This window comes from Hibiscus syriacus, unplaced genomic scaffold (genome assembly GCF_006381635.1).
Source record: "Hibiscus syriacus cultivar Baekdansim isolate YM2019G1 unplaced genomic scaffold, ASM638163v2 tig00111996_pilon, whole genome shotgun sequence".
NCBI classification, from domain to species: Eukaryota; Viridiplantae; Streptophyta; class Magnoliopsida; order Malvales; family Malvaceae; genus Hibiscus; species Hibiscus syriacus.
This window is the reverse complement of record NW_024063233.1, coordinates 1,048,457-1,064,190: the sequence shown is the minus strand read 5'-3', so window position 1 is coordinate 1,064,190 and position 15,734 is coordinate 1,048,457.

The window sequence follows — 15,734 nt, the reverse complement described above, 5'->3', positions numbered from 1 at the left end:
AATTTCATGCAATTTAAAGTATCATTCACATAAATATAAATTATAAACTTATATCCTTCGTAATAGAAAAAAATAGAACAAGTAAATAGTGAATCGAAAACATTGAATTCTATCATCATACCTAAAAAGGAAATAGAAAAAAATTGAAAGGAAAAAAATAGTTGGAGGAAGGGGCAATGGAATGTGTAGGGAATAGGAAGTTCTATTAGTTGAAGTTGTTATGAACAATTAATTAGTTAGTGGATGCAACTGTATATGTAGTTCATATTGTATCTTTATTGAATTGAGCAATGAGGAATATTTTTCATAAAAGTCTACATGGAATCAGATAGTTAGGCCATCTTTTCATTATTGGCTTATTCATGCAGCCCAATATGAAAATTGTTGCATCTCATTCATTGCTTTGTGTTTTCCCGTAATTACTCATTTTTATGCCTTGATTTCTTTAGTCTTCTCGTCGTTTATAACGGTGCCACTCATCGAACCGATGGATTTCAACCACTCATTGTATCTACATCCATCATATATGCCACAACGTTGTTGATTGCTTATCAATTGATCGATTATGAGAAATACAATGTTTAGAGTCGGTCGATGTTAATTTCATTGCTTTCCAAGCATAAGTTAGGTTTCATTGATGGTGATTGTAGTAAGGAAGCCTGTCATTATTCTCTACACCCTCAATGGGAGCATTGCAACGATGAAATTCTATCTTAGATCTTAAACATTGTGTGCAAGAAGTTATCTAATGGAATCGTGTTTGCATCCAATGCTGTCATTTTTTGGTCAGATCTCGAGAAAAGATTCAATAAGTTTGATTGCTCTCATTTTTTCCCTTCATCGGGAGATTGCACTACTTAGCCAAGGTACTTTATCTATTTCTGAGTATTTTACCAAGCTTAACCTCTTGTGGGATGAGTATTCTGCGTTGGTTCTATTAGCCTCATGTTTTTGCGAGAATGCTCAACGCAATGCTAATCATCAAACTCAAAAACGTCTTTTTAAGTTACTTATGAGTCCCAATGAGACATATTCTTCTATTCGTAGTTAAATTTTGATGCAACCCTTACCACATGTCAACAAGGCTTATTCCATGGTTGTTCAATAAGATTCCCATAGGGCTCATCTTTCTGGTTCTCATCTGGCCCCTGATTTGATTGTTTTATTTTCTAACTCTATTAATTCTTGCCAACGTTTCAATGGTACTTGCAACAATTGTAAAGCATGTGTCCACAAGAAGAAAAATTGTTATCACCTTATTGGATTTCTTTCAGATTTAAAGTTTAATAAGAAGACTTTGCAGGTCAATCTAACATAACCTAGTGGTGATTGCGATGTTTCCCATGTGTTAAGAGTTGGTTTTTGGGTTTCAGTGCTCCTACATTAATTGTAGCTCAGCATAAACATGTCTTAGGGTTGTAGGCCAAACTGTCTTATGTTGATTTTGTTGAACATCTTGTCGGTATTGCATCTTCTTCATTTGTTACTGATGCTTCTAAGAATTGGATTTTACATACTGGGGGTAACTGACCATTTTTTATCTAGTTCTAAAAAATTGATTAATCTTGTTTCTCGTTTTGTTCGCCTACCAGATGGTAAAAATTCTCTTATTACTCATTCAAAATCTTTTACAAATTGATATCTCTCTGAACAATGTTTTGTTTGTTCTTCAATTTACACAATCTTCTTTTCTTTTCCAAATTAACCCATGATCTTAAATTGTGCAATTATTCTTTACCTTGATTTATGTAACCCATGATCTTAAATTGTGCAATTATTCTTTACCTTGATTTATGTATCATGTAGGATCTTCCCACTGGCAAGATGAAGGGAATTGGTAAGGAGTTCAAAGGATTGTTACTTGTTTGGGTCTTCTTTCAATAAACTCAATGCTAAATTTGTTTGTTCTGTTTCATTATCTTTTGTTGACTCTGTTGATTTATTTTATTGTATGGTTGCTCAAAATAATAAAACTCAACTTTTGCATTCTTGGTTAGGCAATATTCATTTTTCTAATATATTTCATTTACCTTTTGTTATCACCTTATTGTAATCAAGTTAATTGTAAAAAAATAATTGATCTTAAATCGTACAATTATTTTTTACCTTGATTTCTGCATCATACAGGATCTTTCAACTGGCAAGATTAAGGAAATTGGTAAGGAGTTCAAATGATTGTACATGTTTGGGTCTCCTTTCAATAAACTCAATGCTAAAACTGTTTGTTCTATTTCATTATCTTTTGTTGATTTGTTTCATTGTATGGTTGCTCAAAATAATAAAACTCAACTTTTGCATTCTGGGTTAGGCATACTCATGTTTCTAATAAGTGTCATTTACCCTTTATTATCACATTATTGGATTTCTGTCAGATTTAACGTTTAATAAGAAGCCTTCGCAGGTCAATCTCACAGAAGCTAGTGGTGATTGTGATGTTTCCCATGTGTCAAGAGTTGATTTAGGGGGTTTCAGTGCACTTACATTAATTGTAGCTCAGTATAAACATGTCTTGGGGCTGTAGGCCAAACTGGCTTATGTTGATTTTGTTGAAAATCTTGCAGGTATTGCATCTTCTTCATTTGTTATTGATGCTTCCAAGAACTGGAATTTGGATACTAGGGGTAATTGACCATTTTTTTTATCTAGTTCTAGAAACTTGATTAATCATATTGATTGTAATCTTGTTTCTCGTTTGGCTAGCCTACCATGTGGTAAAAATTCTCTTATTACTTATTCAAGATCTTTTACAACTTGATATCTTTTTTAACAATGTTTTGTTTGTTCCTCAATTTACATATAATCTTCTTTTCATTTCCAAATTAACCTGTGATCTAAATTTTGGAATTATTTTTTACCTTGATTTCTGCATCATGCAGGATCTTTCCACTAGCAAGATTAAGGGAATTGGAAAGGAGTTCAAAGGATTGCACTTGTTTGGGTCTTCTTTCAATAAACTCAATGCTAAAACTGTTTGTTCTGTTTCATTATCTTTTGTTGATTTGTTTCATTGTATGGTTGCTCAAAATAATAAAACTCAAATTCATTTTTCTAATATGTGTCATTTACCCTTTGTTATCACATTATTGGATTTCTTTCAGATTTAAAGTTTAATAAGAAGCCTTCGCAGATCAATCTCGCAGAAGCTAGTGGTGATGGTGATTGTGATGTTTCCCATGTGTCAAGAGTTGATTTTGGGGGTTTCAGTGCTCCTACATTAATTATAGCTCAGTATAAACATGTCTTGGGGTTATAGGCCAAACTGCCTTATGTTGATTTTGTTGCACATCTTCCAGGTATTGCATATTCTTCATTTGTTATTGATGCTTCCAATAACTGGATTTTGGATACTGGGGTAATTGACCATTTTTATCTAGTTCTAAAAACTTAATTAATCATGTTGATTGTAATCTTGTTCCTCGTTTTGTTCGCCAACTGGATGGTAAAAATACTCTTATTACTCATTCAAGATCTTCTATAACTTGATATCTCTTTGAAAAATGTTTTGTTTGTTCGTCAATTTACACATAATCTTCTTTTCATTTCCAAATTATCCCGTGATCTAATTGTGCAATTATTTTTACCTTGATTTCTGCATCTTGCAGTATCTTTCCACTGGCAAGATGAAGGGAATTGGTAAGGAGTTCAAAGGATTGTACTTGTTTGGGTCTTCTTTCAATAAACTCAATGCTAAAACTCTTTATTCTGTTTCATTATCTTTTGTTGATTATATTGATTTGTTTCAATGTATGGTTGCTCAAAATAATAAAACTCAACTTTTGCATTCTTGGTTAGGCCATATTCATGTTTCTAATGTGTCATTTACCCTTTTTTATATTAATTCTATTGATAGAAAGAATGAAATGCCCTATTCTGTGTTCCCTCTTACTAGACAGTCTAGGTTGCCCTTCCCTTTAAGTTATTCTCATTTAGATATATTTTTCAAACTAATTTATATTGACGTATCGGTCCTTACCATGTCTCTACTCGTAATGGTTATCTTTTTTTCTCACCATTGTAGAAGACCTGGGTGCAATTATCGAAATTGAAAAAGGATGTTCTGTGTCTTTGAATTTTTTTTTGTTTTTCTTCTAACACAATTCTCAACAAGTTTTAAAATCCTCTGAAGTTATAATGGGACTGAATTTTTTTAATTCAATTTATTCTCCTTTGTTTGAATCCTTATTTGGGTACACCACAAAAGAATAGGGTAGCAAAACGTAAGCATAAACATTTGTTAGAGGTTGTCAGGGCTCCCTTTTCCATTCTAATGTTCCAATTAAGTTCCAAGTGGAGTGTATTTTGACTTCTTGTTATATCATAAATAGGTCATCTTCATTTGTTTTGTCTTGGAAGTCACCATTTGAGTTGTTTTGTAACAAACAGTATGATTTCTCGTGGCTTTGAGTTTTTGGATGTCTATGTTATTCTACTACACCTAGGTATCAAGATAAGTTTTCTTCCTAGGTCATTCCTTTATTTTTTATGGGTTATTCTCAAACCCAAAAAGGTTACAACTAATTTAACTTGATAGAAAGAGTTTATTTGTCAATAGGGATATAAAATTCTTTGAGCATGTTTCCCCTTTAAAATGTCAATATCTCAAAATACTAGCTCAAAATTCTTAAATTGTCTACATCAACATTTCCTTTTGTTTCTGATTCTAAGTTTCTTCTGTTGAATTCCCCACATGTTTCTAGTCTGATTTTGACAAGTGCACCAGTTTCATCCATTTATATTCATTTACATGATTTTGTGGTTTTAACACCTCAACCTAGTTCATTTCCTTCATCTAATTCTTCAGATACTTGTGCCAACATTGTTCCTCATGCCAATTTTGTACCTTCTCGAAAATTTTCTAGGGCTATCGAAGCTTATGTCTGGCACAAAGATTATGTTTATTCCTACTAGTCCTTCCCACCATCAGAAGTTTTAGTTCTTTGTTTCTCATTTACCTCTCATACTAAGGCCTTTATCTCTTTTGTTTCAAACATAGTTGAGCCTCATTCTTATTCTGAGGCCATTAAAAATCCTCGTTGGATACAAGCAATGAAGAATGAATTTCAGGTTTTATAATTAAATAACACTATTGTTGGAGTGAATGATGCTGAGTAGATTATTTCTACATTACATGGTCAATGTATCAGGCGTAATTATAGCAATTATTACTATATTATACGGTTAAATAATCATAGTTGTTATAGCAGATTTGGATGCCAAAAATAAGAGATTTGTATGTATTTTATATATCTCATGCATGTAGAAGAAAAAGATATATACAAAGATTAATTTTTTCCTAATTATTACATGGTGTCAGAGTAGGTTTTCAATTACCATATTCCTCTATAGATAAAAAACTAGAGCAAACAAAACCAAAAATGGCTGGTAAAGATTCACAATCAATAGAAACCTCTGAAATCTCTTGTTCTTCATCTATCTTATCAGAACTTACCACAACAATGACAAATTCTGTCTAAAAATTCTGGTACAGCCTCGACAATGGACATGGTTGCAGCACCAATAGGAATCAAATTGGATGGGACCACCTATGGGTTGTGGCCTCAAGTGGTGATGTACGTATCCGACAAAGACAAATTGGGTCATATCATTGGTGATCTACCCCAACCTGAGATGATATATTCAACTTTTTCAAAATGGCGTACTAATGATGCCATAGTAAAAGGGTGGCTCATTAACTACATGGAACCATCTTTAATAGGAAATTTCATAAGATTTCCTACAGCTAAAATGGTATGGGATGTTATAGCCACAACATATTTTGATGGGAGTGATGCCTCCTAAGTGTATGACCTTCGACGCAAGGTTTCATGACTAAAGCAAGCTGGTGGTTCACTAGAAAAGTACTACAACAATCTACAAGGATTTTGTTATGGATTATGCAGATGGAGAAGTAATATCGAAGAAGAAGGAGATTTTAGAACAAGAGAAAGAGATTACATAAATAAATTCTTCATCATTCATTTCATAACCAAAAAATGACTACAAGCAGGTATTTTATTTAGTTACAATGCAGTACGAAATTCATAACAAATGACAGCTGGCGATTACAATAATTGATTTCTAACAGAATGGTAATTGGCTTCATTTCTTCTCTTCAACAGTTGTTGGGCCGTTTAGCTTGGGTCGCTCCCATCCTCCTCTGATCCGCCTGGCCTGCTCCATCTCACCAAGTAAATTACTCATATGATTCCCTCGTGCCTTAATTCCCAAATTACATTTTTCAATCCCTAACCCTCGCGCATCCATTCCCAATTCCTCTCATCTCTCGTTCATTCCCAAATTCTTCTCTCCTCGCCGTTCTTCTTCTTCTCCAACCATAACAATTCCCACCCCACAAGAAGATCCTTGTCCCCAAGGATCGAAGCCAGGAAACTATCCCTTTAAAACCGAATAATCTTCCCAAGTGTCGTTTGATTCGTCCAGATTTTCCCATCGAACCAAAAGCTGAGTCACTGGCTTATTGTTTCTATTTACTATACGCTTAGCCAAAATCTTTAAAGGATGAATTCTAAATTTTCGTTCTTCATCTATTGCAGGAGGGTCTGTTGTAGCAGTGGAAGAATCCCCAATAAATTTCTTCAAAAGGCTCACATGGAAAACAGGATGGAGTCGTGATGAATCTGGTAAGTGTAATCGATAGGCCACTTCTCCGATTTTTTCCAGAACTCTATATGGCCCATTATATTTTGCTGCTAATTTTAGCTTTTTTTCTCAGGGCTAATGAAGTCTGTCTGTATGGCTGTAGCTTCAGGTAAACCATATCCCCGACCTGAAAAACCCTTTCTGTTATGTTTTTATCTGTTTGTTGTTTCATATGATTGTTGGCTAATTCCAACTGTTGTTTGACCAACTGTCTGATATTTTCTCTGTTTGTCATAATATCATGCACTGCTTGTACTGTAGTTTCTGTGGACCAAACCATAATAGGTGATTTGTAACCATATAAAGCCTGAAAAGGTGTAATTTTTAGAGCTGTGTGATAAGTGGTATTATACCACCACTCTGCATGAGATAACCACTTATCCCATTGTTTAGGCTGATAGAAACAAAGCCCTATAAGATATTACTCTAAGCACTGGTTAACCCTTTCTGTTTGTCCATCCATTTCAGGATGATAAGCAGTACTGAAAAGAGTCTTAGTACCCAACTGTTTCATCAACTCATTCCAAAATAAACTGGTAAATGTTTTGTCTCTGTCAGAAATAGCCATTTTAGGATGGCCATTTAACTTATACACATTATCCAAGTAGAGTTTAGCTACCTCTGCTGCAGAATAAGGATGAGAGAGTGATAGAAAATTATTGTATTTGGTAAATTTATCCACAATGACAAATATACAGTTTTTCTTAAGTGAAGTAGGTAAACCCTCAATAAAATCCATAATGATGATTTCCCAAGTCTGATTAGGAATAGGCAATGGTTGTAGTAATCCAGGCTTTGAGATATGTTCGACTTTAGTTTGTTGGCAAGTCTGGCAACATCTAAAAAAAGCATCAACCATAGATTTTAGATTTGACCAATAAAAATTAGACATTATCCTATAATTGGTAGCCTGGACTCCTGAATGTCCACCCTGAGGGGAATCATGCAAAGTCTGTATGATCTTAAATCTAAGATTTCCAGTAGCTCCAATATAAACTCTCCCATCATATCTAAGAATAGCCTTAGAATATTTCCATTTACTATCAGCAGCTGGATTAATAGTTAGAATTGAAATCCAATTCCGAGCTAGGGAATCATTTTGATATCTTTCTTCAATTTCTTGAACCCAAGTAGGTACTAAGACTGTTCCTCCCATAGTCAAACATTGAGCTTGATCCTCCCATCTCCTAGATAAAGCATCAACAACTACATTTAATTTCCCTTTTATATACTGAATAGTATAGTCTAATCCAAAAAGATTTGACAACCCTTTCTTATGAATAGTGTTGGTCAATTTATGCTCCAAAAGAAACTTTAAAGGCTCATGATCTGTCTTAATAACAAATGTTCTGCTCTCCAAATAATGTCTCCATTTAGAAACACCAAGAAAATAACAAGTTATTATATTTCATAAATAGATAGTGTTGAGTGTCTAGGACTTAGAGCTTTGATCAAATAAGCAATAGGTCTCCTTTACTATGAAAGAATATCCCCAATACCTCCAGAACTAGCATCTGTTTCTAGATAAAAGGTCTTAGAAAAATCAGGCAATGCTAAAACTAGAACATAACACATAGTTGTCTTAAGATTTTCAAAAGCAGTATAAGCAACAAAATTCCACTGAAAGCCATCATTCTTTAACAGTAATGTCAATGGTCTTCTAATATTGACATAATCTCTAATAAATCTTCTATAATAACCTGTTAGACCAATAAACCCTCAAAAAGATTTAAGGGTTTTAGGCAGAGGCCAAGTTTGCATAGCTTCCACCCCTGCAACATAATTGATTCTTTTGCAAAACTTCCAAAACTAACTGTAAATGTTCAACATGGTCTGTCATGCTACTGATGTACACCAAGATATCATTAAAGAAAACTAAAACAAACTTCCTAAGGAAATAATGAAACAAATCATTCATAAGAGACTGAAATGTAGCAGGAGCATTAGTAAGGCCAAAAGGCATCACCTTAAACTCATAATGGCCTTGATGTGTCCTAAAAGATGTCTTGTAAACATCCTCAGGTTTAATTCTAATCTGCCAATAACCTGGCCTCAAATCAATCTTTGAGAAATAAATTACTCCATGCAACTCATCTAATAAATCTTCCACTATAGGTATAGGAAACTTTTCCTTGACAGTCATACTGTTGAGTTGTCTATAATCCACACAAAATCTCCAAGTGACATCCTTCTTTTTAATAAGAAGGCAGGGAGAGGCAAAGGGACTCTTGCTAGGTGGAATAATAGAAGAAGAGAGTATAGTAGCTATTTGTTTTTCAATCTCAACCTTCTGATTATAAGGGAATCTGTAAGGCCTTAAATTAACAGGTGTGGCATTAGGTTTAAGTGGAATTGCATGATCATGAGACCTCTGAGGAGGTAGGCCATCAGGTTCAACAAAAACTATATGGCCCATAAGATCATAATCCCCTGCACTCATTTTAAGTAATGTAGCCCCTGAAATTTGTTACAGTTCAGTTGAGGGTTATTGTCCCTAAATACAAATATACTGCCCTCCATGGTCAAAACTTAAGGTCTCAACATTCTGTTCTCAAATTCAACAGACAATTCATAGAGCTTAGCTTGCTCACATGCTTCAAATAAATTCCTAGGGTCTAAAGCCTTGACGGTATGCTTAATATCATCTCTAAGTCCACTAATAAAGATTGACACAAAAAATTCTTCAGTCAAAGTAGGACTCTTCAAAAGCATATAAGGTTGTAACTCTTCACATTTCTCCTGATAATCCTCTACAAATCCTTTATGTGTCAATTTAGTAAACTCCTCTACAATATCAGAAAAGGATCTATCACTGAATCTGTGACAGATATCAGCTTCAAATTCATGCCCTGTTACATGGTGTTTCTGCATTATATAGCCATCAAACCATATTTCTACTTTGCCTGTTAAGTACATTATGGCCACCTTCATTCTCTGTTCTATAGGCACACTACAAATAGAAAAATATTTCAAACATTTCTGAATCCACCCTCTACGATTAACCCCTCTAAAGAAAGGAAGTTATATTTTAGGTCTATGCCACATAGTTCCTGAACTACTGAATGAACCCCCTGGCCCTTTTTTTCAGCTTCCAATCCCAGCATAATTGGTCTAGACTCATTGTTTTCACCCATTTGATTTTTATGCCTAGAACTACTCTTAAGAACTAAACAAGCATCAGGTTTAGACTTTAGTATCCCAGATTCATCCTTTTTGTAAGTAAATCTAGACTTGTCATTCACCACAGTCACTAAATCATGATTTTTCTCTTTATCTTTAGAAGTATCAGGAGATTGTACCTTTTCCCCAGTAGAATGCTCATGCTCCCCATTTTTGCCTGTCAGAATCCTTAACAGTTCCTCCACATAACCTTGATTAGTAGCCATTCTGGACTCCAATGCAATGATTCTATTCTCTTGAGTTTCCCACCACTTAGGTGGATTAGTTCCATCTTGTCCCTATTTTACCAACACAGCTAGATCTTCAATATGTTTATGTATCCCCATAAGTCAGTTTCTTCCATAGTTTGGTTCTTCTTTGGCATGCCCACAAAAAGTTTTGCCAGAATCGAAGCTCTGATTACCAAATTGTTATGGATTGTGCAGATGAAGAAGTAATATCGAAGAAGGAGACTTTAGAAGAAGAGAAAGAGATTACAAAAAGAAATTCTTCATCATTCATTTCATAACCAAAAGATGACTACAAGCAGGTATTTTATTTAGTTACAATGCAGTACGGAATTCATAACAAATGCCAGCTGGCGATTACAATAACTGATTTATAACAGAATGGTAATTGGCTTCATTTCTTCTCTTCAACAGCTGTTGGACTGTTTAGCTTGGGCGGCTCCCATCCTCCTCTGATCCGCCTGGCCTGCTCCATCTCACCAGGTAAATTACTCATCTGATTCCCTCGTGCCTTAATTCCCAAATTACATTTTTCAATTCCTAACCCTCGCGCATCCATTCCCAATTCCTCTTTTCTCTCGTTCATTCCCAAATTCTTCTCTCCTCGCCGTTCTTCTTCTTCTCTGACCATAACAGATTTTGGAGAAAAATTGACTTTCTAAGGCCAAATCCAATGCAGTGTCAAGCTGATATTCAGCGTCATAATAACATGTTGCAGGAAGATCGAGTTTACATATTTAAGGATGGCCTGGATGATCGACTAGACAATATTCGTAAAGATATCCTATAGATGCAACCATTCCCCACAGTGGAGCAGGTCTATGCCCACGTTTGACGATAAGCAATATGAAAAGAAGAAATGATAAGAAATTCTGCTAAAGAACCATCAGGTTCAGTATTTGCCTTAAAAAGTAAGGATTTTACCTCCTTCAACAGTCATCTATCATAATGGAAAAGTAAATTCATTATTTAGAAAGAATGTATCTGATGATCTAAAATACTCTCATTGCGGAGGAATTAGACAGACTCGGGAGACTTGCTTCAAAGTTCACTGGTATCCTAAATGGTGGCATGAATTGCAGTCAAAGAAAAAGTGAATTGACATGGGAAAAACTGAACAATCTACTAATGGTCGAGGTTCAATTACCATTGGTGATATGACTCTTTTCTTAATTCCAGTACAAGCTCACAATGTCAGCGCCACTGAAATTCCTAATCCAGCCACATGTATAAATCTACATGAAGTTTATGCTCGTGACCAATGGATTCTTAACTCAAGAGCCTCTGGCCTTATGACCTTTGATGAGAATGATTCTCCCAACAATCCAAGTCGAGAAAAACTAGCATTACAAATGCTAATGGTAAATTTTCCCTGTAACTGGGACTGATACAGTAATGGTGGCACCTAATATGCCACTATCAAATACACTTCTTGTTCCTTCTCTTTCTCACAAATTATTGTTTGTGAGTCAACTTACCAAAGATTTGAATTATGTTACCATTATTTATCCTAATCGTTTCTTTCTTCAAGATATCCTAACCAAGGAGATTATTGGCCATGGTATTGAAAAGGGGATTATACTACTTGATAGATGCAATTATGGGTAAAATCTGTCACACTACTAGTCAGAATAAATCCAAGGAACAACAGATTTGGCTTTGGCATTGTAGGTTGGCGAAAAGCCATCGAACCACTTATCCTACGAGTTGCAGTAAAAGTACTATTCCCTTTTCCTTAATTTATATTGATGTGTGGGTCCATACCTAAAACCTAACATACATGGTTATCAATGGTTTGTGATTTTTGTTGATGATTGAACACAGATGACATGGTTGTGTTTCTTAAAAAAATAAAGGCAATATTTTCAAAACCTTTCAATCTTTTTATAATATGAATTGTACCCAATATTCCACCAAGTTGCAGGTACTTCGTTCTAACAATTGCGGAGAATATGTTGGCACATAACTTAAAGAATTTCATTGTCAACATGGAATCATTAATGAGACGACATGTACAAAGACTCTCCAATAGAATGGAGTCACTGAACATAAACTATAGATTGTTAGAGCTCCTCTTATTGGGTCTAATATGTTTGGACATTATTGGGTAGAGGCAATTATGCATGTTGTTTATGTTATCAACAGAATGCCAACGAAAGGTCTTGAAATGCAAACTGCTCTTCAAGCATTATCACATTTTGTAACTTTGCCCTTAATCTTGATGATGCCACCACGTGTGTTTAGATGCATTGTATTTGTCCATGTCTATAAAGATCAACGGATGAAAATTGATCCTCATGCTGTTAGATGTGTTTTCTTATGTTACGGCCTACACCAAAATGGATATCGTTGCTTCGATTCCATTCATAGGCAAACCTATGTAACTGGGAACGATACATTTTTTGAAACTAAAATGTTCTTTACCAAGCCCTCAATCTGTCTATGGCATTCAAAATTTTGACAATACTATTCGTGATGAGCCAAAAACTGATGATCATGGCATCCCCTTTTTCTCCAATGACCACATCAATCTCTTCAGGATATCACTAAGGTAAGTTCTCCATCAACTCCTATTGATTGTCAACTCTCTAATGAAACAGATATTGTTTCTTTTGTCTCTAGGTATAAATTACCTTATGGGCATAATCGCAGCATGCCCCCAACTAGATACTCCCTTGAGAAAGAATAACAACAATCTAAGTATCCTTTTACCAACTACATGTCTACGAAGCTATTATCTGAATCATTGAAAGGCTTTGTAAGTAATATTTTGTTCATGTTTTGTGAGTACTAAATATGGACGTGAAATATGTGCAATTATACACAATCGAACAAGTAATAAAGTGATGAGTGATTATCGTCTCCACAGGGTTTGGTGGAAATTACAAAGTTTAACCAAAGCAGAACACGACTATATCTAAGTATAGTTAGCAATGGCATGCACTAATAATGGATATCTAGGAAATAGATATTGGTGGGGATAGAATGATAGTATGATTTGGTAGCAAATGGTAATGTTCAAGAAAAATGATGTAAATGTAGTTGCAACGGAGCAAATTATAAGGTAAAAATAATAACAGTACCAAGGTAACACAAAATAGTAAAAACAAAAAATAAATGAAATGACTTGATAATTCTCACATGGGAAACTACTTAAGGAATGAGTGATGGGGAATGATTTAAGGATGCTAAAATATATCTCTAGCAGGTTTAATCTATCTAAGCTTCACTTGCTAAACGGAGTTTGCTGAAAGTTCTCTCGCTATCTCTAGTCAAAAGAACTTAATAGAATAGAATGCCACAGCATCTCCTCTCAGCCTCAACTATGGCAGCCTACACTATTGATAAAAACTAACCCTTTTAGTCGCTGAAATTCTAAATCAGTATCTCTCAAGAACTAAGGGATTAGGATATAACACTATTATGTCGGGTTTCAGCTTAAGTAAACTACTACATCTCATTGCTTATGTGGATCTTACTTGTGTTTCTCTCGAATACTCCAAGTATTAATGACTAAGTTTCTCTCAAACACCTAGCCTTCATCTAAGTAATGACACTCTCATACCTCCTACAAACTTAGAAGATGAAGCCTTCATAAGTAAAACAAGTAAATGCAAAAGATAAACTTCAATCTACCATTAAAAAAATAAAACATCCATAAAATCAACCCTAACAAATAAGATTAGTTCATGATGGGGTTCGCATCATCCATGAAAAAAAATTCATAAAAAGCATTTGTTCCATCAATCCAAATCAAATGATAAATAACAACTAAAGGGAAGGAGGAAGAAACCTTCGATGCGTGCTGTCGGAGCTCCCTTCACCCACCACGAACTGCCTTAGTTCCCTAGCTCTTCTCGGACGCCTAGCTAGCCACTCTCTCGAGCTTCACCAATGGAAGATTACCATAAAAAATATGGAGGGAAGAAACTGGTGGAGAAGACGAAGAAATTTAAGATGCCGAGTGTGTGTGTAACCTCTCTCCTCTCTCATATGAGATGTATTAAATAATAAAAATATCTAAGGGTATTCATGGGATTAAGCACTCCAAAATACCCATCATACCCCTAGAGTCACTCCTTAGGCATGATGTTTATCCTCATATGTGGCAGTGGTTCCCAACAAGCGATTATAATCATCAGAAACGTGCCAAGCCAGCTGTCAATTTGTAACAATATCTTTTTTTCCTTTTCTACTCCATAAATGCCAAGGCATTTCTATCTGCTTTAGCAACATGTGATGCCACGACTTTCCTTCCAAGCTCGCCTCTTTTCTTGTTGTTTTCCTACACATCACTAAAACCCACACCTTCCTCCTCATACAACACCTTAACAACATAAAGTAACACAACCATCACAAATGCAGTGATATGCATCTACATGCATCTAAAATGACCTAAATGAGCCCTTAAATAAACAATAACTTAAGTGAAAATGTCCTTGAAACTAGCCTTTTTAGGGAGTTACACACCTCCAAACTTAAGCTATTGCTTTTCCTCAAGCAATTGATAACAATTAACACAAACAGAATGTCGTGGCAATTTCTAATAGGAAGACAATCAAGAAAAAAATCGAATTTCAACCCTCAGAAAAATTAGGCTCCAACATGCTAGGCATATCAAGAATTCAATTACTAATCCCTAGGTCAAGATTCTTTATGGGGGTGTGTGTGTGATTGTATCCATCCTATACTTAACAAATTTAAGCAATTTTTAATTGAGTTCACTAGTTTTGCTCAAACATCACTTATTCATTTAACACATTTATACTTCCTTTTTACTTAATACATTTTTTTATAATGCTGCTACGAGGAGAGTCAACCCATCACACCTACCATCCCATACTCTAGGTGAAAGGGAGCATACTTTCCACCCCAAGCTAGTCAAGTAGAGTCATCCTGTGACTATTTTCCTTCACTCATATGCACATGACTGCCATTTATTAAAGAAAGTTCTAGGCACTGCCACGGAAAAGAAAAGTGTCCCTCTACAGCTATGTCAAAGAATTTATTCACAATTTCATATATAAGGGAGTTCTCATTGATTTATCATTTCAGCACAATACCAAATTTCAATGCCAAGGCTAACCAGTGTTCATAAAAATTTCCTAAATTTATTAAGTATAGAGAGCATACAAATCATGTACAAATAAATCACAAAGCATCAAGCCCTCAAGTCAGTTCTTTCATTCTCAACAGTCATTTACATTCAATTTCTAGCCTAAAAGTTCATCATCATTGGGTATCACCAAAACATTTCATCTAATTGTCCTACCATTTACTGATGTCATGCATATTGTTATGCTAATACTATCATGAAAATGTTTTACAAAGAATACTACATCCCCAAAACTTAAGGGAAGCATTGCCCTCAATTCTTAAAGAGAACTAATTAAGAAATAAAACTAAATGCCATGCTATGAAATGAAAAATGAATGCAAAGGGTGGTACTACCTCATTTTCTTGGTGGTGGTGTTGTAGTGGAGGTTCTAGCAGCTCCTTGTCTTGTCCTCTTGAGGAGTGGTGCAAAACTGGAATTAGAAGAAGTTGAATAATAATGGGCGATATTAACATGTCCGGTCGAAGTATTTGTGTGACAGATGCTTCAACGAGCGGGAGAAGGTTCAGGTAAAGAAATGAGGCTAGGGGTTTTTTCAACTAGTATCACCG